We start from the raw sequence: 27,612 nt of genomic DNA, 5'->3' as shown, positions 1-27,612 counted from the left end.
GTGAAGGCAAGTGCACGGCGTCGCTCCTCAATGAATGGCCACTCCTCCTCCTAAGTGACTTGAGAGTGCTAGGCTCTTCTGCAGCTGTGCCCATAATGATTAAAATGACTTGGTTAATTTAAATCGAGTGAAAGAAAATATTATTTGTTAAAAACTGACATTAAAACTACGTTCTTTTGATGGGTTGAAATCTTCCTAACACTTCATAGTTAAAAAAAAATAATGAAAAATCGAGCGGTAAATGTGATGCGATATGTAGAGCATGGCTGAGAATTATTTCGTCATCGAAGTGTTCGTAGATCATTGGCCGACCATGCACTACACTGGCTGCAATGCAGTTTTAAAATAAAAGGACTCTGATGTGGACGTAATGTGTTTGAGTGAATAACTGGAACTTTGTATTAGACGAACAACGATGAAACTGAATATCACGTACGGCCAAAGGTAATTTGAAGTTACTTCAAAATTCAGCAAATGAGACATCACATTAAACAAATATCTTCGAAATTCTTAATTTTTTGAATTTGTAAAATTCATATGTAATAAGCCCAAATACACCGGAGCTGCACATATTTTTTTAAACAATAAAGTGCGGTGTTTTTTGAACTAATTCATATTTTCTCACGACTTTGCCTCGAAGTAGAGAGACTGACACACACCATAATGAAATATTGAAATAGAAATAGGGGTTTTTCACGCAAGATAGACGAAATAAAACGTAAAAGCGGCAACTTTAATACTACTTCTAACTGTGAAGTGCATCTGAAGCTGGAAGAGTGCAGCTGCTGTTGTTTGCACCCGGCGCGCTCAAGGCATCCTGCACTTTACCCGCACTTAAAGCGAACTACCTGTAAACATTGACCCTGTGTTATGTGCCCAGCGGGTCGTTGTAAATAAGAAACTTTGATAACTTATCTTTGTTGTTACGCTAGTAAATTTAGCTGATGTTAAGAGTGTTGTTATATGCATGTTAGTCGCTGTCTCATCGTAACTAAGGACACGTTTTCTAGTCTCATTGTAACTAAGGACTCGTTTAATAGTCTCATTGTAACCTGAGACACGTTTACTAGTTTCCTCATATGTAAGAGCACCTTGACTAGTTTCATCGGAAGTAATAGCTCGTTGACTCTAGCGCTACCGTTCGTGGAAACTTTTTTCGTGGACTTCGATTCTGAGGTGAGCAGAAATATGTTAAAATATATTTTTATTTTTTTAAGTCTTTTGAATAGAATTGCTTGACTGGCTATGATGTTATGTTGATGCTCGTGAAAGTAAGTTGAGGACGTAGCGTATAATTGATTGTTAAATTGATAGAATTACTACTTGATAGCATAACTACTACGAACGGCCTAGAACTAACCTGGAATAAAGATTGTGACGAAGAATGTGATTCAAACAACTAACTTCGCAATGCAAATGATTGAACTTGTTCGCTATAATGCATATAGCCATGCCGGTGTATTTCAAGGCTACGTATACTAAAATATTTATATTCTAATTTCAGCTGCACAGCAATTTGCCTCTTCATAACTCCACGGGACAAATAAACTCTGTGGAAAAACACGTGTATGTTCAAACAAAATTTTAAATATAATGTTATCGGAAAAAAATATTCGATCTCCTGAACAAAGAACTGGCAGGTACGACGACTTGTGCATTTGTACTTAATTGAGGAACTGAACAAACTAATGATCTGATAATTCAGTAATGATGAAAATGATTGGGTAAGACTCGACGTTATTCCTGGAATTCAAATTTCAAGAGTCATACATGTAAATCGTAAGTTATGTAGGGAAGACTATTATACTCGCGTAATTGTGTGCACGTAATGATCTCGAAAATGGTGAGGAATTCAGAATTATTCGGTGTCAATTTCATTATTATTTGATTATATAATGTCGCTTTATTTATGCGAATGATCTCAATAATTTATTATCATGTAAAATATAATTTTTTTAATTTACACACGTGCAGTTACAGTGAGATTGCTTTTGATCAGGATCATTTTGAAGTCAAACAATTATTCGGATGACTTAGGTAGATCAAAAAGTTAAATATTCGAAAGTAATTTTAATTTTTCTTCAAATTATAAATTTCTGTTTTTATACATATTGTTTTGCTAAAGAACTACGATGGTTTTAAATTGTAAACTTTTGATTGAGAGTGAGGTTTCAGAATTTTTTTATAAAAAAAATTTCGCTATCAAAAGACGTCGTCATTGATCCGACCCTTCGTAACACAATAACCCGAGAGGCCAATCGAACTCTGGCACAACCCTCTGGCCGCAACCCTTGTTCAATCTAAGTAAAGTTTGCAAAGCTGAATTAATGTTACACGCTTAAAATAAAGTGTATATATCGATTGCAGTTCCTGAGTCACGAACAAAGGTCAATAGATTGGAATAGAGCAAGACTTAGCTAGTTCAGAATGCCGTTATTGGTGTCAGGGATAAAAATGAGCCCATTTTACGAACAGTTACTAATGATAGCCTCAGGGCCTGCGGTGCTCTGAACTGCGTCAGAAATGCAGTAGCGTGGCAGGGAAGAGTTATGTTAATGTTTGGGATAATTGAAGCAATGGAAATTAGGGTCATGTGGCGGTAGCAATATCAATTTTATTACGCAAAACAGGCTTGCGTTGCGTCGGTGTCGGGTATAAGGAGGCTTAGCCAGATAGAAGGGATGAAAATAATGACCAGGATCACACAAAAGATAATTGTTCACATGGTTTGGGAGAGAATATTTTAATACTTTGCATAAAAAAAATCTTTAACCGAAGAATAAATTCAAAAGTGATATTGGTAGTATAGGTTCATCGTGATGGGACAGCCGCAAGCGGCATGAAAAAAATTTAAGGACTTTTAGCCAATTTTGATACTTTGCGTATTACAAAAAATTGACGGGAAGAATATCACCTTCCTGGAAATGCTTAGATTAACGTCTCTTATAGTCACCGAGGCTGGTCATACGTCGCGAGGTTGCAAGTCTTTCCCCACTTCGTCTTTTCTCACCAGCACTAAAATTATTTAGATTATTCATAATTCACAGGCTATATGGCTATGACTAAAATAATCAAATGAATGAACTGAAGTAGGCTAATAGTTTCAAGATTAAAGAGCAGTTATTGAAAATCTTGGGTTCAGTCTTCGCAACTGACAACAATCTTATTCACATCGAGATATTCTCAGTAACTTTTTATTGCTGAACTAAACCTTGCGGTAATCCTACTGTCGTTAACCTGCTCGATGGCTCGGCAGCGGCGAGATGGGATCGATTGTGTGTGGGCGCCGTTTTGACACGCTGGTCGGTCAAAGGATTACAAGATTTATCGTCCACGCTCTAAAGTGAGGGCAATGTTACTACGATAAAATTCATGTTTTAACGTACCTCTTCACGCAAAATTTTCGAGATTTTTAGATGACAAATTTTGAGCTCCAAGCTGCATTATAAATATTAAAAAAGGAAAGATTTAGAAATTTGATTGAGAAAATTATAATTATAATTTAATTTACTTAAAAATTATCAAGAACTCTCCCCAAAGTCTTGAATTTACAGGAATCTTTGGTTTTAGTAACTCGCTGCTCGTCCAATTTTGGTGTGTTGTGCAGTTGTGCTGTCGCCGCTGTCAAGAAAGTGGCAAGTTGGTGTGGCAAGACGAACTTTCGAGGGGAAGTTCTGACTTGTCTACAGGTGTCGGCGACCGAGACCAGAGAAAAGCGAGAGCTCATCTGTCGCTTGGTTTGCTCAAGGAGATTTGCTGTTGGGACCCGACGCAGAAATTCCATTGGTAGTTCACTTTTTTCAAGTGACACATACTTGATTCAAGCTTTACCCATCAAAAACTCAATTTTTCGGTGATTCATTGGTTGTATATTCACAATAAACTTGCTTTATGGCGTCAACAGCCCTCCGCTGAGGCTACATATCTCAAACAAGCTACTTTCATAAACTTGTAAATCTTCCTCATAATGAGTCCTTGATCTAATTTAAATTATATTAGATTCAAACCGTCGTGCCAAGCTTTTTATATCCGGCTTCACAATAATCCCTGAACAAAATAATAATAACTTCTATGAAACAACACAATTTGCACCAAAAACGTATGTATTAAACTTATGTAAACAAGTATTGTTTCTTCAAGTTTTCTTACTTGAGTGAAAGAGCAAGGCTATCAGGAAATTCTTGGAGCATCAATTGTGAATAACTACTGAGCTTCATACTTGACGAACTGCATGTCAAGCTGATCATGCTGATCGTGTGGTGTTCATAACTATGATTCTGTAACGAATGTTGCTTCATGGAAACCTGATTACTATTTCATCTAAAGATATCATCTTCTGTTGATTCAGAACTCAGCTCAATGCCTGCGTGTCAATATTGTCTGAATAAGATGCTTCAGAGTGACTGGATGCATCGAAGTGATGAACTGCTGAGTAATAAAGACTATTTATAGGAGTGTGTAAGTCTGTATAGTATATTCAAAACATTTATCGCACGCAAATCCTGATAGAGAATGACATTATTGTGAAACAATCCTAGTATTTAAACCTTTCTGATATTAGGCCACAATGATTATGCCAAATCCTTTATATTGCAGTCGCTGCTGGTAATACGGTAACCGATTAAATTCTCATCTGCTTTGACCCTCTAGGGCATGATTATTTATTTAGTGCTTCTTTAAAAAGTCTGACGTAAATTCAAGCATTGAATACTCTAGCGTTTACCTTTATGAATGCCTCTTAGCGTCGAAACCAAACAATGAAACTAAACCCGTTAAATTGAGGGCATTAATTCAGATGACGGAATGCAACAACAAAGACGGCCGTAGGGCAGAGGACCAAACTATGTCTCGAGGCTGAATATTTCTCTGATGACTATAGAAAGAAATTAGAAAGAGCGTTGAAGTCGTCTCTTGGCTGAATATTTCTCTAATGAGAAGAGAGAGAAGCTAGAAGGAGTGTTGAAGTCGCCTTGTGACTGAATATTTCTCTGATGAATAGAGAGAAATTAGAAAGAGTGTTGAGGTCGTCTCGTGGCTGAATATTTCTCTGATGAATAGAGAGAAAATTTCGAAAGAGCCTCCGAGGCATGAGCGAGCAGAGCCCATGAAAGCCATCGCTCCCTAACTCCGCTCGTAACCATAAAAGGCTTTCTGCTGAACGGCCCCCGAACTGAGCACGATCTCTTTCTCCTAATATAAAGTTAGAAATTAAAAGCCCTTCTCCCTCTGTCACAACGAGCTGCTGTCACAATGAAATATTATGAAGTGTTCCTCTGAAGAAAACTTGCGGGGGTAAAGAATGATACTTTGATGTTGCGACGGAATTTCTTAAGAGTCTTGCGTGTGTTGGTTTTAGGGCCGTGCAGTCTGTGATCCTAATGTTTTCTTACTTCGTCGAATAAATAGCGAATAATTTAATGTTCCTTAAATTGCATAATGTTAGACAGTTAATACTTATGTTCAATTAAGCCCATCTAAATATAAACAGTTAAATTCAGATTTTTATATAATTCATTTGCTGAAATATTGGCATCTACTGAATATTTGGATCACTTGTCAAGTCAGAAGAATTGACATCGGCTGCTATCAGTTTATAGAACCTGGGTTTGCGATTGAACACAGAACTGTAAAAAAGTAGCCGTAAATATTGTTTTGAGCACGGTTGCTAGTCTTGTTCTGAGCCCGGCCGCAAGTCTAGTTTAGTCGAGATTGTTCTCTGATATCGCCTGTTCCAGCGACTCCAGCTCTCACATAGTCCTGTCTCTGGCCTGGAGTTCCAGAACCGTTGCGGTCGTTGGACCGACGCTGCTAAGCTGGACACGGGGGGCAATTGGGGCCTGCTGAATTTATTCCAATGGTCTAAGTTCGGTCAGTCGACCTCGTCTTCGGGCTCCTCAATAGTTCTCTCTGAAAAACATTCCATGCCAACGGCGACTTGTGGGCTGGATTTCGTGTGTCGGAAGGTGAAGCGTCCATCGCCTGTGATTTACAGTATGAACTTGACTGTCTTTACTACCTCCATTCAAGTCTCAATTACTTCTCTGAGTCGTAGCAATCAACTAATTCTTTTAATTGCTACCTTGAAAGCTCATCAGGAAAGTGTTTCGGTGTCACCAAGAAGTCCGATGTTTTTTTTAATTTTCTAATGATTTGATGGATGCCATTAGATTATTTTTAAACAGTCAAATAATCACAGAATATTTTGACCCGTTTATTGCGACGGTGAAAGGATAGAAGTAAAATTTGATTAAACCCTGCGATGCGCAGCAGAACACCGAGGCAAGGGAAGATTATGATAAGACCACGAGGCATGGCAATACGAATCATCAATATTGAATCAGCCAAGCCGCATCAAACTGAATTCATGAATAGCAAAGAAGACTGCCAGCCTACGCAACATTGTTAAAGTCGAACTCTTAAAGCTTTGTTCTTTTAGAGCTGCAAGAGTTGCCAGTAGTACTTTTTTAACCCTTCTGTCTATTTGAGTCACCTCTCTTGCCTATTTATCAGTCAGGACTTGGGCCTATTTGCATGTGTGAAATTTTCTCCACTATTTCAAATAAAGTCGAATTGAATACATTATCTTGCCGCGATTGGATAACAAAGACTTCAGAACTGCCATGAACTCAGTGTTTTTGCACGAGTATCTACAGGCCCGGGCTCGTCTTGCGCTTCAGCCTCATGAGAGGAATGGCGGGCAAAGTTGCTCGTCACAGACAAGTGGCAGCGATGCTCGTAAAATTTACTTTCACTTGTCGCAAAATTACTTTGTTCAATTTTAACTTTCAGGTAACATTTTGACATTTTTGTTAGAACCCATAGAATTCCCAGAGTTAATTTACTCGATCAATTGCGAAAAAGAGCTCCAAGAATAACAGGTTCAACATCGAAAAAAGGATTTTCCAAACGCCTGGTGACACCCAGGAAGGGGGCCACGGCCATGGGATGTCTAATATCGTCGCTATTTACTCGAATCGAGCGTCGTAAGGGTAATCAATGAAAAACATCACCGACTTCTGATTTTTGCTCAGATGGTTTCGATCTTAACTTCTTGCAGTCACGCACGTCACCCTCCGCAGGTCTGCGACCAAGTTGGGCTGGTCGATGAAGTCTACACGATTCTTCCTCGAGAGCTGCTATCAATCCAGAGCTGATATTATACCTTTACTCTTTATTTATTTGGTGGCCGATTGAAAGGGTTTCTTTCGTCCCTATATAAAAGCTCTATAAGTGGGCCAATTTATCCTCTTTCTTTGTCCTAGAAAACCTCTAACCTTTTTTCCAGGCAATATAAAACATAAATCATGCGAGCTGATAACAGCTCTCTACTCTCATATTTTCTCAATGGCCGATTGAAAGTTTTTTTGTCCCAATATAGAGGCTCAATTTGTAGGTGCATTTATATAAATATTTTTCTCCATTCTAGCTAAATTTAACAATTTTTGGTTCTGGCGCTGTAAAATATTGCATGCGCGTCTAAAAATATTCGAACTTCCAATAACGGATGTTAGATACATTTTCAAAAGAATTATTTTCAACAGGTTTATTTTAAAATAATTCATAAGTCAAAAAACAATAAAAATTTATAAGTTAGGGATAAAAATATATTCATTTGATACCAAAAGAAACTGCATCGTATTTTACCACAGCCTCAACTCGAGTATTTCGCTAACGATCTTCGGCTCCATGCACCAAAACTCGTTTATTCTAGCGGACCGAATTCAATAATTGGAATTTTTTATAGCTGCAACTCGAATGACTTTTCAATTCGATGTCTTGATGAAGCCGTCGCTTTTCTCTTAGATTTCAGCCTCAGTTCAGCCCAGTTAATGCCAGTCAATTGCAGTGAGAAGATCATACGTCAGGCACGCATAAACCAATCACATCTGAGATCAATGGCTCCACACTGGCGAAGGCCTGGTGGTGAAGCCGTCGTCAATGCACGTGTTCATCGGCGCTCTCAATTACATTTTATTTAGCGACGTGGAAATTTGTGAATTAAGCGTGTACCTAGCAGTGACTTTTCACTGCCTCGTCAATTTCGCGCGTGCACTTGACAGTGGCTCATCACGGCCTCGTCGATTTCGAGCGCGCACCTAGCAGTGACTTATCACGACCACTTTAAATACCGTGCGTGACTTATCACGGCCTCGTCGATATCGTGCGTGCACTTGACAGCGACTTATCACTGCCTCTTCAATCTCATTCGTGCACTTGGCAGTGATGCATCTACTGAATACAAAATCATGTAACCAAAACAGACACAGCCAACGATGTGACAAGTTTTATTTTAAAAGCGACATTGCGCCGGGATGACACGAGGGGTGACCAGGGGCATCAATAAAGCGTGTTTGCCGAGTTTTGCCTTATTACGGGAGTGTTAAATTAATTGGCGGTCAATTATTCCATGCTAATGGAACACGGTCATTGATTGCTGTTGAAGTCATGGGTGTTTGGTTAACAGTTCGATGGATGACATAATCTGCACCTGCGACAGATGCTGGAGAAATACCAAAACACGGCGATGATGTGGGTGTTGATATTGCATGGTATCTGTGTTGATATTGATATTGCACAGAAACAGATAGAGGCAGGTACTGGCATGTGTATGGAGATATTGGCTCGTGTGAAGGTATTGGAATGTTTTTAAATGTTGGCAGAAATTATTCTCTAACTTTAAAACGTGAGTGCGTGTTAAATTCAATGGGCAAGATAATGAGACGCAGTGTATCTCTAATCGTTCTGTTGGTTCAAAGGCTCCTACTTTCACAAACCGTTTATTGTTTGGCAAATGAAAACAAAGACACGATCGAACGATATTATTATTATTATATTAGATAATTTAGACGTTGTTTTCACTGCCAGTCAATTCGGCTGTAATGTGAATTTGGCTTTTGGTCACGTAAACTTTGTATTGCCCAAATTTGTGGCATTTCCACTTCCTACATGTGCAGCATCGTATTAAAGTAAATTCGTGTATTTGACAAGGCATCTCATTGATTCAAGTAGGTTGTTTTCTAACAGTTCTACTAATATTATATCTTTCTGTTCATCTTCAAATTATTATCAGGAAAAACTACTTGATTTCCTCTGTGCCGCAGCAACAAATTTGCTATTACGGCTCGCACAAAATGATCGTTGGAGCGCCGTTATTGTGCCGAGCTTGTCTAAAGGCTTGGTGGGAGCTGGACGTCTCCGCTGGTCGCGTGAAACACCAGAATTGGTCTGGTTGTCAACATTAGAAAAACCAAAATGGGTTTAGTTTTACTCCTTAATTAAGAACCTATGGACGCAGCATGTACACAGCACATTATGCACTCGTGTATGGTAGAGTTAGATGGCAGCACATACAGATGCCTTCTATTCTGACGTCGACGTAATGTGCCAGACGCATAATCCCGGATAAGGAATCGTCTCACGGTATATTCATTTGACGACATTTTGGTAGGAAAACTAAAACCGTATTATTTAAAAAGTTTTATTCTCAAAGCTTTCTAGTGAGGTGAGTCTGATGAGTGATTTGATGGCACAGTACACGGAAAGAACTCACTGCTTGTCCTTGCGCAGTGCTGTGGCTTGGAGCGTTCAGTGCATGGCTAAGAGATCCCCTACAGAAACCGAGTGCATTTCTTTTGAGATTTAACTGAGCGAGTCTGCCAGCTTTTAACGTTAGGAGATACGGAGTAAAAGGGAGGCAGTAGCTGAACTCGACTGCAGTTCTAAACCACTGGCCTTCCAGAAAAATCTTGTGTGGACTGATGTACAGAGATGAAGGCGTCTTATTGATATGCCGGAGATGAAGGCGTCTTATTGATATGCCGGAGATGAAGGCGTCTTATTGATATGCCGGAGATGAAGGCGTCTTGTTGATATGCTGGAGATGAAGGCGTACGTCTTATTGATGTGCCGGAGATGAAGGCGTCTTATTGATATGCCGGAGATGAAGGCGTCTTATTGATATGCCGGAGATGAAGGCGTCTTATTGATATGACGGAGATGAAGGCGTCTTATTGATATGCTGGAGATGAAGGCGTCTTATTGATATGCTGGAGATGAAGGCGTCTTATTGATATGCCGGAGATGAAGGCGTCTTATTGATATGCTGGAGATGAAGGCGTCGAGTTTATATGCCGAAGATGAAGGCGGCTGAGGCACTCCATCCCTGCGAGGCCTGCAGTTTCCTCTTTTCAATCAGCGCAGCAATTCCATCAAATTGCTTCACATCGCAGCACCTCCCGCCGAGCTCACCGACGCCAGCGCGGGGCGCAGCCACCCAATTGAAAATTATGATTTTCAGCAGCGGCTCGTTGCCAATTTTTTTAATGCTAACTATAAGCATAGTCCGAATGAGAGATTAATCATAAATAGTAAGGGAAAGTTTGGAGGAGTAGATTTCATACGCCAATGTTATTATTATGTTAAGCGTAGTATCCATTGTATCGCCATACAAAGTCGCATGCGTAGTGAAATGCGTATTCCGATTTTAGTGTACAGGAGAGAGTGTGAGATCAATACGATAAAACTTAAAAGTAGTTTGCAAACTCCCTTGACAAGTTGACAAACAATTTGATAATACAATAAAATAATTAACTATTTTAGTTTAACAAGCATTGCATTGTTTGCAGAGCATATGAGGCGTTGATTACAAGCGTTCCAAAGAGCAATACCAGAGCATATAAGGCGTTCTTACTGGATTTAGAAGTTACCGAGAGAAAAAAAGGCGTTCAAAGTCGGTACATTTTGCTTCGGTAAATATGCTCGTATTATTCGCATGAATTAGCATGTGCTCACCTGGTTAACGAATATAGCTGTGCACGTTGCGCACTAACGTACGTCGGAGTGACGTCATGTAACTTCTACATCCGGGGTTCTCAACACCGTGGCAATAGCTTTTGTTCGAAGCTGCCGCTCACGAGGCGTTCGCATTGCTGAGCGCCTCTTGACTTGTGTCTGGGAGTGATTTTAAAATACTCGGTGCCAACTCTGGTGTTTCAGAGTAAAGGATTTTGGAATTGATACATATTTTTAAATGGAAATCGTGTCACAATAACGCATACAGTGCCTCTTATCCTCGTGAAATTGCAAATCGAGGAGTTTTTATGTTTCAATTGTTGATTTCTCATTACTTATGTTTTAATTTAGTTCGTGTATATTCTGACTTACACTGCTGATTGTACTTGTTTTCTAGAAATTTTAATTCTAAATACTTTTTTAACTAATGACTCCGGAATGTTTTCACTGTATATATTGTTAGTTACCTTTGTGTTTTCTTTGTTTTAAATTTCTTGATGAACTTGTGATATAGGCAGACTAATGATATTTATAATTAATTATCTAATTAATTGCTCTCTTAGTAAAAATAAGAGGACAAAACCGATTTCCATCAAATTGGTAATGGAACGTCATTACTGTTTAATATGAGGTCATAACCGCCTGAGTGATCCTCTTAAAATAGTATTGTTCGAAAAATTACATTGACGTCAATTCCTATGATTCAGTTGTTAGAAATTATTTTAATACATATGATTATTGCCTTAATTAAGTATATGATTTTTTTCAGAAAAGGGGAGTACGGCTAATTGAAGTGACATCATCATCTCTCATATCTTGCGTTCTCGATAATTGCAGAAGTTACATCGCTTTCTCGCACACAAATCTTACGTCATAGATTAAATTAATTAGTTTCAAACAATTAAAATGATTGGATTCCGAAACAAAAGTGATTCACTAATTTTTTTTCGAGCATTTTGAAAATGCTGCGTTCGTTAAGCCTGTTCGCCAATTACCTTGACAAGCACCAGGTTTCTTATGCAGATTTCAAGTCTACGCAATTTTCGCACCGAATATCGTAACCGCGCTGCGGAAAATGGCCGTCGAAATTCAAGGTTTGTATTGGCTGCCGGTGCCGAGGGTTGAATTTGCCCTGCAAATAATGCCTTAGGGAAATCCCTGTAAAGACGCCAGCACCGGAGGTGATTTCAGAGCAAAGGCCAAAGGCAATCGCAGGCAAAAGCAATCGGAGTGAGCAGATTTGGCTGAGAAATCCTCATTTGTATTCGTTTTTGAAGCGTACGGGATGGGGCTATCCTACTGATGTTGAGACTCAAAGAAGTTCGATTAAAAATGTTTCATGTGGCAAGCCACCTCGCGGTTTAAAAGTAAAAATGTGTTAATTTATTCGAAAAAGGCCTAAAATAATTGCAATTCATATAAATTTTGGATAAGGTAAGACTAAAAAATTGTTCAAAAGCATTTGAATAGTGAACTGATTATATATACTCAAAAAGATATATCTGAATTTCATATCGAAATTATTAGCATGTCTCGTTAAAGCATATCAATTAAACGTTGAGTTTTGTTTACTACTGATTTTTGTAGTTGAAAAATTTGGAAATTCCTTTGAAAAGTTTTTTTTTAGATTCCGGTCAAATATAATCTATTTGCAATGTTTAAGACTAATGCAGAAACTTTGTCGACTCCCAAATCTTGCTAGAAAAAAACTAAAAACTCATTAATATCGGCCAAATTTTTACCATCCTCTAGATCTGGTCCCAGTTATCCTATAGTTATACGTAAGGATATCGTTCGTAGTTTTATTTTGACATCGTTCATGTCGAGTTAGGACATTTCTTGTCCTGCCGGACCAGCCAGCGGTGTCAATTTCGGACATTTATGGCACAGGCGCCTGTATCGCCTCGTCTGTACACGGCACAAGCATCTACATTGCATCGTCTGTACGTGGCAATTAAAGGCGCCTGCATCGCATCATCTGAACGCAGGCCACTTGCATCACATCGCCTGTACACTGGGCTTTTCATGCTAGAATTTCATCGCTTCTACTCAGGTTATCCTGCGTCTTATTCGAGCTTTTTTACCGCTGCCATAGCGCGGTTCTTTTTTGCTCCACCAAGAACCATCCATTCTCCTGCTTCTCTTGAGCTGCACCTGCTGTACTCCAGCTGATGTGTTGCAGGTGCTGTGTTGCAGCTGCTGTGTTGCAGCTGGTGTGCTGCAGCTGGTGTGCTGCAGCTGCTGTGTTGCAGGTGCTGTGTTGCAGCTGCTGTGCTGCACCTGCTGTATTGCACCTGCTGTGCTGCAGCTGCTGTGTTGCAGGTGCTGTGTTGCAGCAACTCTCACGCCAATCACACTCAGGCCGACGCGTCTCAAGTTACTGCCCGGCGATGGCCCAGGATCAAGTTTAAAGCGCTCGATGGAGTTATAATTTGGCCGCTGCCGTCACGGCACAACTTTAATACCGAGATAATCTCACAGACTGGCACTTTATTGCTACTGAAATTGATGGCATCGAAGCCTTTCTCCTGAAGCTTTTCCTGATAATTGTTGACTCTACGACTCACTGATAGACATCAGGACTGGGCAGGGTTTTTGAACAAATTCTGGGCTGGTTTTTGAAATAATATGGTAACTTCTAATTGAAAAATCCATGAATGATTTAAACGAGGTTTGCAGAAATTCTCTTTTCTGCACTCGAAGGTGGAATATCGATGCAAACGAGTACACTGAGACTAACGAGGCAAAGTTACTACGCAAGGTAACAAATGCCGGTAAAATGAGACTACCCAAGCAAAGTTAGGATCCAAGACAATAAGGTGCGGGAAAATGAGAAGCCAAATTGATAAGTCACCTGCTAATGAGGTCGAAATGAGGGATCGTCAGGATATTAGGACTGCCGAGAAAACAGGCATAATGCAGCGCTGTGAAACTCTTTATGTGTGTCCTGTTGAGGAGAATAAGTTAATGCTAAAATAGAAAGATATACTTATAATTTACCTTCATCACTTTATCGCGTCTGTCATGCAGCGTACATCAAAATTCAGAGTTTTATATACTCGTATGTGTGGCCTTGATCATCTGCCAGTATGTAGGCAAACTGAAATTTAAGTTTGAGGTCATGACGGAAGCTTCTGTCACAGGAAGTTTATATTATTCTACATGCAATAGGAAAAATGTGGAAAACAACGAGGAAGAACAAAGCTGGTATTCAATTAGCTATTAGCTTTTATTTGAGTTAAGTTTGAAAAATTTAGCTGTTTATTTAAGGTATTGAATAAAAAAGTAATTCCAGCTTGAAGTTAAACCTATGTCTTTTGAAATCCTTTATATCTAAACTTATTTTAATTATCTGCAATGCCTAGGAGCTTCCATGTATGAGTTACAGTTGCTACAAGCAACTCAGAATTGCAATGCGACGAATTTTGCATGTCCTGACCATCGGGAATGGAGTGCCATTTTGGCAAATTTCAGTTCGGCTTTTGCAAATTTTTGTTTGTTGAACACAATTATAAAAAATGACAACGCTGTAATTGACAGGTGACTTTAACCCTCAGTCTATGCATACATTTACCGTCGTTAATACTTATAATGGCTTGGGAACGAGAGGTCCCGTCTGTACACAGAGGGTTAAGGCCTATACACAATGGCCGCCTATAAACCCCCTAAAAATATCCAAAGGACAGCTAGTTACCTAATTTCTAAGCGTCTTTTTAACAGCAAGTGATAGGACGATCCCTCTCATCCATCAGGTCATTCAGCCGCGACTTTTGAATTATTGAGCAACAATGCCAGACTGGATCGCAGTTCCCGACGCTGTTGCTCTGCTATTGAAACTATAACAATGACGCTTGTTGTCATTATTCTCTTTCACCAAAAAAATGTCGGAATAAAATCGTACATTCGTTGCTATTTATATATTTTCGTACAATGGCTGGGATATTCGCAATCTCTGAGTCTGAATTTTTTAACCTAAAAAATTTTGCCTGGTGCGAACAAAAGAAAGTCGCAGCGAGTGGACAGTTCAGCTCGCATTTCTAAATAGCAGTGACGTCGAACAATTCTTTTGAGAAGTGTGATTCACGGTGTTTCATTGTGATATTTATTCTTTTTTAATTATCTTATTTACTTAGAAGAGATTCAGACATTTCCTGCTTTACTGTTCTTTCAACAAAATACACTGGAAAAATTGTTACCGTGCCATGTAAAAAAATGAAAAACAAGCTCACATGAATATACTGGCAGAAAATTTCACCAGCCACGTGAGTATTTATCGCGTTTGAATTTCCGCGATTAACATTGAGCATCAGGCAGTGTTGCCGACATACTTAGGATCTTCGGTAGAACTCGTGAGTATTACGCAAGAAAATGAGTGGCAATAATGACTACCTCAACGCCACTGATGATCATTTAGAATTTTATTTTTGAACAAGATGCAACCTCAGCCGAATAAAATAATAGTTTAAACATAATCATTCAATACAACTTCGTGGTGACACTGGCCTCAGTTCTAAGATGTCGTCTCTTTGAAATGATATGATGAACAGCACGGCGAGATGTATGTTATACATATGTATTGGTTGCATATGTATTGCAAATGTATTGCATGCTAATTGAATATGTATTGTATGCTAATCGCAGATGTATTGTATGCATAATAATGCCATGAGAAGTGCACGGCCTGGTCTATGTGGCATATCAGGAAGAATGGCAATAAGCAGCCATGACAGCGCATAATGGCCATAACTCGATATTGCCCATACGATCTCAGGCGTGGGCTCTTGGCATTCAGAGCCGTCATAGCGCCCGCCTCCACGCACAGCCTAATAACCTCATATTAAAGGCCTATAAAAAACTGTGCGCTGTGCTACAACTGTTCGCTGTGTTACAACTGTATACTGTGCTACAACTGCACGCTGTGCTACAACTGCTCGCTGTGCTACAACTGTTCGCTGTGTTACAACTGTATACTGTGCTATAACTGCGCACTGTGCCACAACTGCGCACTGTGCTACAACTGTAAACTGTGCTACATCTACGCGCTGTGCTACAACTGCGCTGGTCGCTGATAACGCGCAGTTCAATATTATCTATCTACCTTAATATCTAGCAGCAATTACCATTAGATATTTAGGCATTAAAAAGGTTTATTTATCCGTAGATAGAAAGTAACTTGTAGTGAAGGCAGGAACGCTGGCGTGATGAAGGGACTTGACTTCATTTTAATGGAATTTGTGCGTGCTGGTCAGTCCTTATTTACGGTTTTATTTGGCGGCCTCATCCGCTAAATCCTCAATTTACGGATACGCGACCTACCCGCCATCCGCCTGATCAATTCATGATAAATTAGGTATAAGATAAAATGGCATGATATTCCTCTAGTGGTATTCTCTGATTAAAGTTTAAAATTGAAAATATATTTGTTACAAGAAAAGCATAAAGCGAATATTATGCTACGGAATTAGGGACACCTGCCTCGGTTCGAATTAAAAGTTCTTCTTACGCCACCGCTCGATCCACTGACGTTCCTCATTCCCGCTATAAACGCTGTCGTTATCGCTGCAAGTGTCCTCATGCATACAAATGTTCAATCTATAGCCGATTAAGTCTGAGAGATGGTAGAACTTGAAAAAAAGAACTCTTCAGAAATTGGTTGTAACTGGGAAGTTCATAGAAAAGAATTGGTTTTAGTGCAGACGCTTGAGGACGGACGGTGTTAGAGAGATATTGATCACTCTATCGCATCAAGCCAAAGTGTCTTAATATAACGGAAACGTAGAGCTAAGAATTAGCTTCAGATGAAGTTATAGAAAAATGTGTGGCAAATGCTGCATACCAGAAAGTTCCAGCTGCCGTTCTAAACTTAAGAGGCTTGTCAAGATTGTTTGCACAATAAGCTCTAAGTTGCCAGTTTGCAGTAAGTTCAGTGTAGATCGAGGCAGCCTTTGTGGTGCTAACCTCTCTTACGTACTGGCCAACTTTGGACCCAATGTTTCAATTTCGAGACTCGTATTCAACCAACTTTGGAGAGTCCCACTTACTCGACGACTTCAGAAAATCGTTGAATTTGAATACTTTATTTGTATATAAACAGAAACTGCGCGTGTGTACCTAGAATTTCGAACCTACCAAGCTCAGGGCAATCGCAAGCATTTCAAGGGGGAATTTACCTTGTAAGCGCCATCTCAAAACACGTTGTTTTCCTGCCTTGCTGCATATTTTACGCACCCGGTTGGCCGTTTTGGACGACAGCCTAAGATTTGCCGAAATTCTGAGAGAGAAATTCAGGAGCTTGGGTTCCGTACAGACTCGCCGTTGTCGCTCCGAGCATCGCTTTGAAGTCGTTGCATTTTTTTCGGTGTTGAAGAAAAATTGTGGCGTAGCAGGAATGAGCGAAATTCCTTGGAATTAGGGAATTAGATTTGCTCACAGCCGTAGGGGTCCTTTGAATGAACTGAAAAATTAAAATCAATGGTCAAATGACTGATAAATGTTGAATTCTTTGAAAGGATCGGACCTCCGTACACTGGGATCAAAGTAGCTGGCTGGCAAGGCGATATCTTGAGTGATGTCTTGATGTTCTTGTTTATCTCAAAGAATCGGTCTGGGAGGTTCAACTATGATAATTACCGTCCTTCACTACGTTACTTCGTGTTCGTTATATTATATTTAATAGCATTCATTGAAGAGACATTAATCAGTCATTTCCACAGTTGATCTACAAAAGTAGAACGCAGGGAAAGAAAGTTGAATATATAGCCATCATTCATTCAGTAATTTGAATATAGAGTATACCGTTGAGTTGATTTCATCTCTATAAGCGGATTTTAAGAGCTATTGTTGATTTTTATCTCAGTATCATCAGCACAGGTTGTTAAGAGCCTATTCTGATGACACGGAGAGACGGTGAGGCAGCATCACAAGAGATGATAATTAACGAAGATAATGTTGTTTATGAGGTATGGGATGATACCGATGATTGTTTTCCGCTGATATGGTCCGCAAAATGTACTCGTGTTTTAGTCTGTACTGAATTTTAATGAACCCTGATATGCTTGGCTGGATATCTTATAATATAAACACACTGTAGTTTATGTTATTGTAGTAAGAAAGCCGCGAAAATAAGTAACAATGCACAAATTAACCTCTTCTTTGATCTTCAAAATTGAGAACAAAAAATATAATTTCTAGTACACTTGCACGTCGTCAAAAGAAAGTTTAAATTATTAATCGGCAGTATATTCTGTATGAATTACCATTTCATGTATTGGTGTCGTGTCGCGTGTTAGTTAAACTCGCTTTTTCGAATTAATACAAAAAATATTGATCATTTGGCATCGATAAAATAATTCGGGGACTTAGACCCGGAAAAAAAATTTCGAGGCTAACCTCTAGCGAGCCAATACATTGATAGAAATATCAAAGCCGATGATACGGCAAAAACTGCAATAAAAAATTCGTTGAGTTTCTCTGTGATAATTTTGTGTCGTACGCTTAGAAACAAACTCAGAGAAAAAAGCAGCGCAGCGATTCATGAGCAGCAATTATTTTGAAATGAATTGCCAATAATTGGACTCCTTAGAATGTTTTGCGGTGTATCACAAAAAAATAACAAATGTACAAAGTTATATTTGCACTAGCAAGCGAATTCTGACGATAAATCCTAAAGTGCAGCGCATTTATAGCGGTAACTTATCGTCGGAGCTGTGCTCAGACATGCCGCCTGCTCCGCGCTCCGATGTTTTCCATGAAGGACATCGCGCAAAATCCGGCCAAAAATTTTTGGCTTCACTTAGCAGATTAAATGAAAAAGAAATGAAAGCTTGAAAGTTCTTGGGGGGTTTCTCTGGCCTTGATGTAAACTTCGTTGACAGTTGGGCTCTTAATTTAGTTGCAAAAGGCGCGTTTGGCACTTTTCCAGCTCAACGCTAGCGCGGCGTTTTTCATTGCCGCGGTCGTTTTGGGCGACGTCGCTGAGCAGCTCAGCGAGATTTGCTTAAACCTCAACAAAAATGCGGGCTTTGCCTCACATTAGCCGCCCACTGCGACCAACAACTCACTTGCAGGCGAGTTTAGGTCGTGCTTAACCATCATATAATTATGATAAATGCTGCTTCACCGGCGATAATTAATGTTAGTCGTCATTGATGAATAAATTCATTTCGCTGAAGTCTAACTGAGTGAGCAGCAGCAATAAACGATGACAGAGTTCAGCCAGGATGAATTTAATCATTGAACTTCCCTATCTGTTCAGATGATCCAGAAGTACGCACGATCATTCTATGAGCAAAATGAGTCTCATTCGAAAAAGTGACATCGGAAGTTCTGTTGTGCAAAATATTGACCTATAATTGGGTATTATCTAATTATGTTTGCACGGTACAAATAAAGAAAATAACGCCGAATAATGATTCCAGAAATGCAGGATCGGTATCAACATCAAGTTGTTTTATATGTCGACCATAAAAACAGCACTGAACGATTCATTACGGAATCTGAACAATATCGTCCGACCTGGGAATAAGAAACGAAACATAATAGAACATTTATATATATATATATTTTTATGAACAGATCGGCTGTTTTATTAAACTCAAATGATATGAGAAAAATTTATTTGCTGGTTCTCCGCCTAGTGATTTTATTGTGATAATATTTATTCTGACCTGTGGCCCATGACCCAGTGACAATATTTATTCTCAGCAAACCCACTGAAATTATGCAATCAATGCCAATGAAATACTACATGTTCAAACTGTAGCAGAAAGTTATGCTGCATACTCGCTCGGGACACACAATGAGGATAACGGAACGATGCTGATTGTTCTTCACGACAGCAGACAAGAAAAAGAAATGTATCTCTACGAGAATCTAAACAGACTATTAGAAAACGATAATAAAAATGATGAGTTCGAAGATTACTTTATTGTACTTTAATTACTAAACGAGGACAATGATATCACAGATAGTCTTATCCTCAGACTCAGAGGGCGATGATATCTAGCATTAGGCTTTTGCACAGACTCAGAATGCAATTATATCTTGCATTAGTCTTTTGCACAGACTCAGAATGTAATGATACCTTGCATTAGTCTTTTGCACAGACTCAGAATGCAATATATCTAGCATTAGTCTTTTGCACAGACTCAGAATGCAATATATCTAGCATTAGTCTTTTGCACAGACTCAGAATGCAATGATATTTTTTATTAGTCTTTTGCACAGGTCCAAAACGGCGCCTAAAATTAAAAGTGATCAATTGATCGATCGAAACCAATTATAAAAATCTAACCTAACCCTGAGGGTGTACCACGGCAAATAGTTGAGTAGTTTGAAATTAATGAAGCAGTGAACCTGAAGTCTTGGTTGGCGGTCGCTAATTGGCCAATTTTCTTCGTTTAATAGGAGCGTCGTTAGGGCAGATATGAAGGTCTTGATTGTAATTCCTGGTTGATGATGAGTGTTCACGGTACTATACAACATATTCATCGTAAAAACATTACAGTCTTAATGAATGCATTCATTATAATTTTGTGCGGTTTGTCTTCGTTAAAAGTAATCATTTCAGTTCTCAATGCTTGGAATAAAAAAAATCTACGCTCGTACTTATTCAAACGAAGAAAAAGCTTGGCAGAAATAGAAGGATACGAAGTGCAATCACAATTTACCTGAGTTGAAAACACATTCATCACAAGAGCAAATTTGTTATGATAATAACCAAATGTCTTGTCAACACAGGATTAGTGCACTAATTATGCATCACGGCCAATGTTATGCTTGCTAGTTAATAAGTTTTAGAGCCTGGAGTGAATTCAAGATAGATCATTCAATTCTGGAGGGAATTACTCGCTTATAAACGCTATCCCTGCGTAATATAGCTTCCAGCCGTTGATCAGAATTTTGATCAACGAATCAGAATCAGAATCAGAATCATCACTTGTTCACTAGCTGAGTTACAAAGAAAATTCCTCTCCCTAACCATTTATCAGGTAAATGGTCATATTCAAGCCTTAAGTGCAATACCCGTTGCGTATGTTCTACATTCATTATGTTTACAGAAGCCTAGCACAGCATGAGCTGACCGTTCAGTGTACGGCTCTGCAGATCCAAAAATGGATGCAATGCTTTCTTTAATGCCGCCTTGCAAATGGACACAAGACCATAAATTGTGTGGCCCAGACCTAATGGTCCAGAACGGCCGTACAAGCCTCTCACAATGATTCAAACGCGGCTGTCCCTTGCGCCGCTGCAGGAATTTGCATGGCGGCCTTGACACGAGGAGCCTATTGTGCAGAGCACGTTTGCTGGTGAAGCCATGTGTGACGGTCTGCAGTAGACCGTGCGTTGATAGACCTGCACGTCAATAGACCATGTGTTGATAGACCTGTACGTCAATAGAACGAACATTGCTAGACCTGCACGTCAATAGACCGTGTATTGCTGGGCCCACTCGTCAATAGACCGTGTATTGCTGGACCTATACAGGCTATACGTCAATAGACCGGGCATTGCTAGACCCACTGGTCAATTGTCCGAGCATTGCTATACCTACCATTCAAGTGTCGAAGGGATCATTTAATGATAAACCTGAATGTACAAAACCATTATATTGAAATGTAATGTAGAATTTAAAAGTATAGAATCATTATAAAAATGTTCCACTGCTCCCAAATATATACAAAGATAAGAATTGATTGGCCCACTAGACTTGAAAGAATAAAACCATTAGAAATAATGTCTCACAAGACCTGAATGTATAAAACCCTTACAATTGACTGTCACGCTAGACCTGAATGTATAAAACCACTGGAATTAAATGCCCACCCAGTCCTGAATGTCAATTGATCTCCGTGAGCGGACAATTGAACGCTGTCGCAATCTCTCCACCACAAAATCTTGCCGCTCAAGGCGCCAATTTCTGCTATTGTGCTGCGATAAACCAGGTGGCCAGTCAATAGATATATACATAAAAAGCGTGGAAAGACATGACAAGTACAAGACATTTAGAAAGGTATGACAAGTACAAGACATTTAGAAAGATATGGTAAGTACAAGACATTTAGGAAGGTATGGGCAGGGTGGCACAGTGGTTAAAGTTCAGAGTACCAAGATTGGCGCAGAGAGGCGCGGGTTCGATCCCAGCTCTGCGCGCCAGTTTCTGGTCAGAATCGGCAAGGAGGCCGGGCGGTTAAGCATAGCAGAATTGAAGCAGTGAGTTGTGTGTTCAAGACCGCAAAATACTGTAAATGTTCTGCGATGTTAAGAATCGGCGACAGGCCTACGGCCTAATAACGCTGAATCCGCTATTATTATTATTATTAAGTACAAGACATTTAGAAAGATATGGTAAGTACAAGACATTTAGGAAGGTATGACAAGTACATGACATTTAGAAAGATATGGTAAGTACAAGACATTTAGGAAGGTATGGCAAGTACAAGACATTTAGAAAGACATTGCAAGTGCGTGACATTTTGGAGAGACACTTAAACTAATCCAATGGGCTCAACTTTGGCCGGTAAATCACTGATTCAAGATTTGAAGCGGGCATTTATTTAATATTAAATTGCGACAATCATGTATGCTTGTAAGAGATCTATTTATATATATATATATATATAACTACACCAAAATAACTCAGCAAATAAAAGGCTGGAGAGAGAAAATTTTATTGGTGTTAAATCTGTGCAAAAAATATTTATGAATCGCATGAGGAACAACAACCTCAACGCCAGGCGGTACTGGAATGAAGTGATTGTGAGGCATGGTGAGGTGCAATCGTTGTGGGGTGCAGTGATTGTGTTGGATGGTGAGGCACAATATTGGGTTAGCGGCCGCTCACCCTCGGGCAATCGGACAAATGGCACGGCCGCCAGGGGCTGTCCGACGCTCTACGTTTTTCGTGCGTTCTGAGTTCTATTTAATAGACTCCACAGTCACTTAAGTTCAACTTTCTACTGAAATAACGCGTTTCTGGGCAAGAAAGTGGGAAAAAGTTTCATTTGCAGCTCCCAAGGCAGATATTGTGATAGTAGCAGACGATGGTGCTTCTAAACTTGGTTCCGACATAATTTGCTTTGCGCTCTAAAAAGAAGCTTTTGGATGCTGATATTGAACATATCGGAACAGCTTATAACTTTCAAAACATTTACAAATGACTTGAGGCACGTGACTAAACTTCAAATCGAATTTTGACCACCAATATGAGATTACTGCTTTCTGCAATATTTTTAATCAGTAAATAATACCAGAATATTATGACTCAACACATTCCGATATGATTCAACATTCATTTATGATTCAACACCGTCACATTCTTCTTCAAGTCCTTAAAATTTACGTGGCTAATAAACCAAATTTCCAACTCACCTTATTTAACCCTCTCGTGCTAATTATTTTATGAACAATAAGAACACTCTGCCTAATTTTATCGAAATTTTTGTTTTAATTGATTTTTTTCGACATAACGTGTCTCGTGTTTTTCGTTTCAGATCAACGCGCTGAACATGAAGTTCGCTGAAGCACAAGACCCTGAGTCAACATCGCCGCGCTGCTCAAGACGCTGCGCACGACGAAGGCTTTCATTCATGAAACAAAAAATTTCAAACAAAACAAATATTGACGTCGAAGAACATTGCGAAAAAGTTCACGTGCTTAATCAAATTACCAAGATGAACAACGTTCACTTCAAGGGACTCACTTACATCGGACTCATTTTTATCTATGGACTCACGCTTCCCGGTGAGTGAAGAATTTATTCCATTGATTTCGTGAGGCTGGGTATGTGAAATCTTTAACGTTCATTGCTGAGTTTCGTAAAGCAATTAAAAAACAATGAATTCAGACAATGGTTTGAAGGCAGCTTCATAATTATACAATTTGCTCAAAATCATGTTATAAATGTTATTAGGAACACGTCGCTACGAAATTTTGTCTTCTGTGATCAAAATTTTGGTCATCAATTCATGAATGAATTATTCAGTTCACGTATGCATAACTGCATACGCTAACTAAGGTTCAGTTCAGTTCAAACGCATCCTTTGAGTACAGTCGGTGCCGACCTGCAACTGTTACTCGGTCTGAGGCAGAGATCAGGGTTGGGTTGGGTTAAGATAGGATATTCTAATCAGAAGATAAGGGTTGGGTTGGGTTGAGTTAGGATATTCTAATAAGAAGATCAGGGTTGGGTTGGGTTAAGTTAGGATATTCTAATAAGAAGATCAGGGTTGGGTTGGGTTAAGTTAGGATATTCTAATAAGAAGATCAGGGTTGGGTTGGGTTAAGATAGGATATTCTAATCAGAAGATCAGGGTTAGGGTGACATAGGTCAGTATATTCCCTGCATGAATATCCTCCCAGTAACCCTGAGTGCGCTGTTAGCGGTGCGATCGAAGTCGTAATGGCTCCTGATTACCTGGCAATTGGTGGTAGGTAATGGGACTTTGAAGGATGGCGTGTTACTTGTGCCTCTTATTACAATCAAACGGTGTAGTGAGGGACCAACCTCATACCGTGATCACCATTACAGATGGTGCTCAACGTTAATAACTGTGACGAATATTATGTTGTAGATTTTATTCACCACTGTTATAACCTTCAATGTATTGCAAATAATTCAGCACACTACTTGAGCTAATGACACTGGCATTGTAGCAGCAGTGATACTGGCAGTGCAGTAGCAGTGATACTGACAGTGCAGTAGCAGTGATACTGACAGTGTAGCAGCAGTGATACTGACAGTGTAGCAGCAGTGATACTGGCAGTGCAGTAGCAGTGATACTGGCAGTGCAGTAGCAGTGATACTGACAGTGTAGCAGCAGTGATACTGACAGTGTAGCAGCAGTGATACTGACAGTGCAGTAGCAGTGATACTGAAAGTGTAGCAGCAGTGATACTGACAGTGTAGCAGCTGTGATACTGACAGTGCAGTAGCAGTGATACTTATTAACTTATAGGAATTAAGATCATGAATAAATCGTTCAAACTAAACAAACTACCAAAGCCGGACGTGAAACAAGCGAATTAAAAAAGTTTGTTTTCAATGCAAATCCAGTTTGACATGCAAATCCGGATGACAATTTTCGCTGAAGTAAATTTTTGAGCGTTTATCCTTGGATCAAAGTTCGCTTATGCAAAGTTTCAAAGTCCTTTATGCATGACATTTTTTAGTTGACTCGGAAGTTATACAAGCGAGTTCCTTTGTAGTGTACTCATAAATTTCAAATGCTGTAAACTCCGATGACTTAAAGTTATTGGAGTTAAGCGTCTTGAGCGTAAATGTTTGATGGTTATGATTAGGATCGTATAAACTTCTCTATTTTGTTTAGTAAGTTGATTTGTTAAACGTGCATTGAGAGCGAGCGTGACGGTTGTAAAGATCAGCAAAGGTCTGCAAGTGACGTTGTACAGACTACTATGGTCTGCAAGTGACGTTGTACAGACTACTATGGTCTGCAAGTCACGTTGTACAGACTACTATGGTCTACAAGTAACGTTGTACAGACTGCTATGATCTGTAAGTAACGTTGTACAGACTACTATGGTCTGCAAGTAACGTTGTACAGACTACTATGGTCTGCAAGTAACGTTGTGCAGACTACTATGGTCTGCAAGTAACGTTGTGCAGACTACTATGGTCTGCAAGTAACGTTGTACAGACTACTATGGTCTGCAAGTAACGTTGTGCAGACTGCTATGGTCTGCAAGTAACGTTGTACAGACTGCTTTGGTCTGCAAGTAACGTTGTGCAGACTGCTATGGTCTACAAGTAACGTTGTGCAGACTACTATGGTCTGCTAGTAACGTTGTACAGACTACTATGGGCTGTAAGTAACGTTGTACAGACTACTTTGGTCTGCAAGTAACGTTGTACAGACTGCTATGGTCTGCAAGTCACGTTGTACAGACTACTATGGTCTGCAAGTAACGTTGTACAGACTACTATGGTCTGCAAGTAACGTTGTACAGAGTACTATGGTCTGCAATTAACGTTGTACAGACTACTATGGTCTGCAAGTCACGTTGTTCAGACTACTATGGTCTGCAAGTAACGTTTTAATCTGATTTATTTTGATGGTCTCAACATTAGAGATATTCGAGATATCTATCGTTCGAGGATAAATTGTAAATACTAAGGCACATCTCATCAGGCATTTAATGCAGTTTATTGCAATTGCTCGATGCACCAATGATAAAGTTCTTGACTATACTTGAAACTATAAAAACTATCGAAGAATATAATTGAAGTCTATCTTCTGGTATCTGAACGAGGTGCTGAAAATATAACATACCACTACGAGCGGCCAGAAAACAATATTAGGAAAATTCTTGAGCAGCTTTAACGACTTCTACTCAAATGAACCTGGCGGTCAGCCTAATTTAATTATGAACTTTCTCAGACTCTGCAAGGCCGATCTTAGGGGTCTTAATTGGGAAGTAGAATGCTGTATCTATTAGCACTACATATCGCTTCAATACATCGGCATTTATGTATGCGAATTACTGGCCGAGCCTCCCATCAGTCCCTTATATAATGCAATATTTGAGGCGCAATGTAGCTCAGACTCAAGCCTTTGCTGGCCATGCATGACCAAGGTGGACCCATGAGGTCTATGTCACCCCCACGATGTCAAAGTGACCCAATGAGGCAAATGTGGCCTCATGAGGCAGATGTGGCCCCATGAGGCAGATGTGGCCCCATGAGGCAGATGTGGCCCCATGAGGCAGATGTGGCCCCATGAGGCCGATGTGGCCCCATGATGCAGATGTGGCCCCATGAGGCCGATGTGGCCCCATGAGGCAGATGTGGCCCCATGAGGCCGATGTGGCCCCATGAGGCCGATGTGGGCCATAGGCTCTGCTGAAGGCGACGAGTTTATCGCTTCTGCATCGGAAAGCTTTTGTTTCAGCGAAGAGTGGAGGAGGCGAGAGCTGCTCTCTGCCTGCTCTGACACTCAGGGCAATGAGAAAAATGAATGAAAATGCATGAAATAAAATGAGCCAAATGATAATGCATTTTTTCACATGGGCTTAGGTAATTCTGACCAAGTTGGGCCCCGGCATAATTACTTATCAATGCTACTTGCATAAAATGTGCCACTATTTATGCAATATGACACATCCTATTTTCTGAGTGCAGGTATTCCATCCAGGCCAGTTGTTAACTCTGCCTTTTGCAATCATCTGAAGCTTTTTTAACTAATATTTGCCTAAAAGGAATCAATTTATTAAGACAGGGCCGCATGCACTGCGATGATGGCGCTATTGCTATAATACGCCGAACGAATGCTATCATCAGGCATAGCGCAGCAGTGGCTGATGACGCTGTTTTTTTTTTCAATTTTGTGGCTCTAGTGACGTGCATAATTTAAATCAAACTTCTCGTTGCACGTCACGAAAGATTTTCACTCATCCAATTTATGAAGGCTTCCCAAGAGTACGCCAAAAAATATTTTCATATAATTTTTATTGGAAGTATGATAATAATCACACTGTCATTTTGCTCTCTTCTTTTCTTCCGTGTTTTATTCACTGACATTTCAGAATTATTCAATAAGTGATCGTTGGTCTACTAGGAAAAAAACGATAGAATTTTTAGCAAATTTCCGGGCTCACTTCTATCAATTGTTCTATATATAGAACTTATGATTTCTTTATTGACTCAATATTAAGTTCAGCTGAATAAAAGCCTAAAAATCAAATGAAGTGACGAATTTACATATGTGTGTTCAGGTCACGCTCATGGCTGGTCTAAACGCCCCCCTCGCCACGTGGTGCCGCCCCCCTCCTCCGGCCACGGTAGGCCTTCGTAGGGTGAACCTC

General features: G+C 39.7%; 1 long non-coding RNA gene across 1 annotated transcript; it reads left to right on the top strand.

Moving 5' to 3' along the window:
- Positions 1 to 27,581, top strand: LOC108676312. Its single transcript, XR_001931170.1, has 3 exons — positions 1 to 1,176; positions 23,283 to 23,532; positions 27,523 to 27,581. It is a non-coding gene; the product is annotated as an uncharacterized LOC108676312 (long non-coding RNA).
- The last annotated feature ends 31 nt before the right edge of the window (positions 27,582 to 27,612 follow it).

The sequence above is a fragment of the Hyalella azteca genome, unplaced genomic scaffold, assembly GCF_000764305.2.
Source record: "Hyalella azteca isolate HAZT.00-mixed unplaced genomic scaffold, Hazt_2.0.2 contig5826, whole genome shotgun sequence".
Taxonomy (NCBI): Eukaryota; Metazoa; Arthropoda; class Malacostraca; order Amphipoda; family Hyalellidae; genus Hyalella; species Hyalella azteca.
Note: the sequence above shows the minus strand (reverse complement) of the source record. Positions and strands in the feature narration are given on the sequence as shown.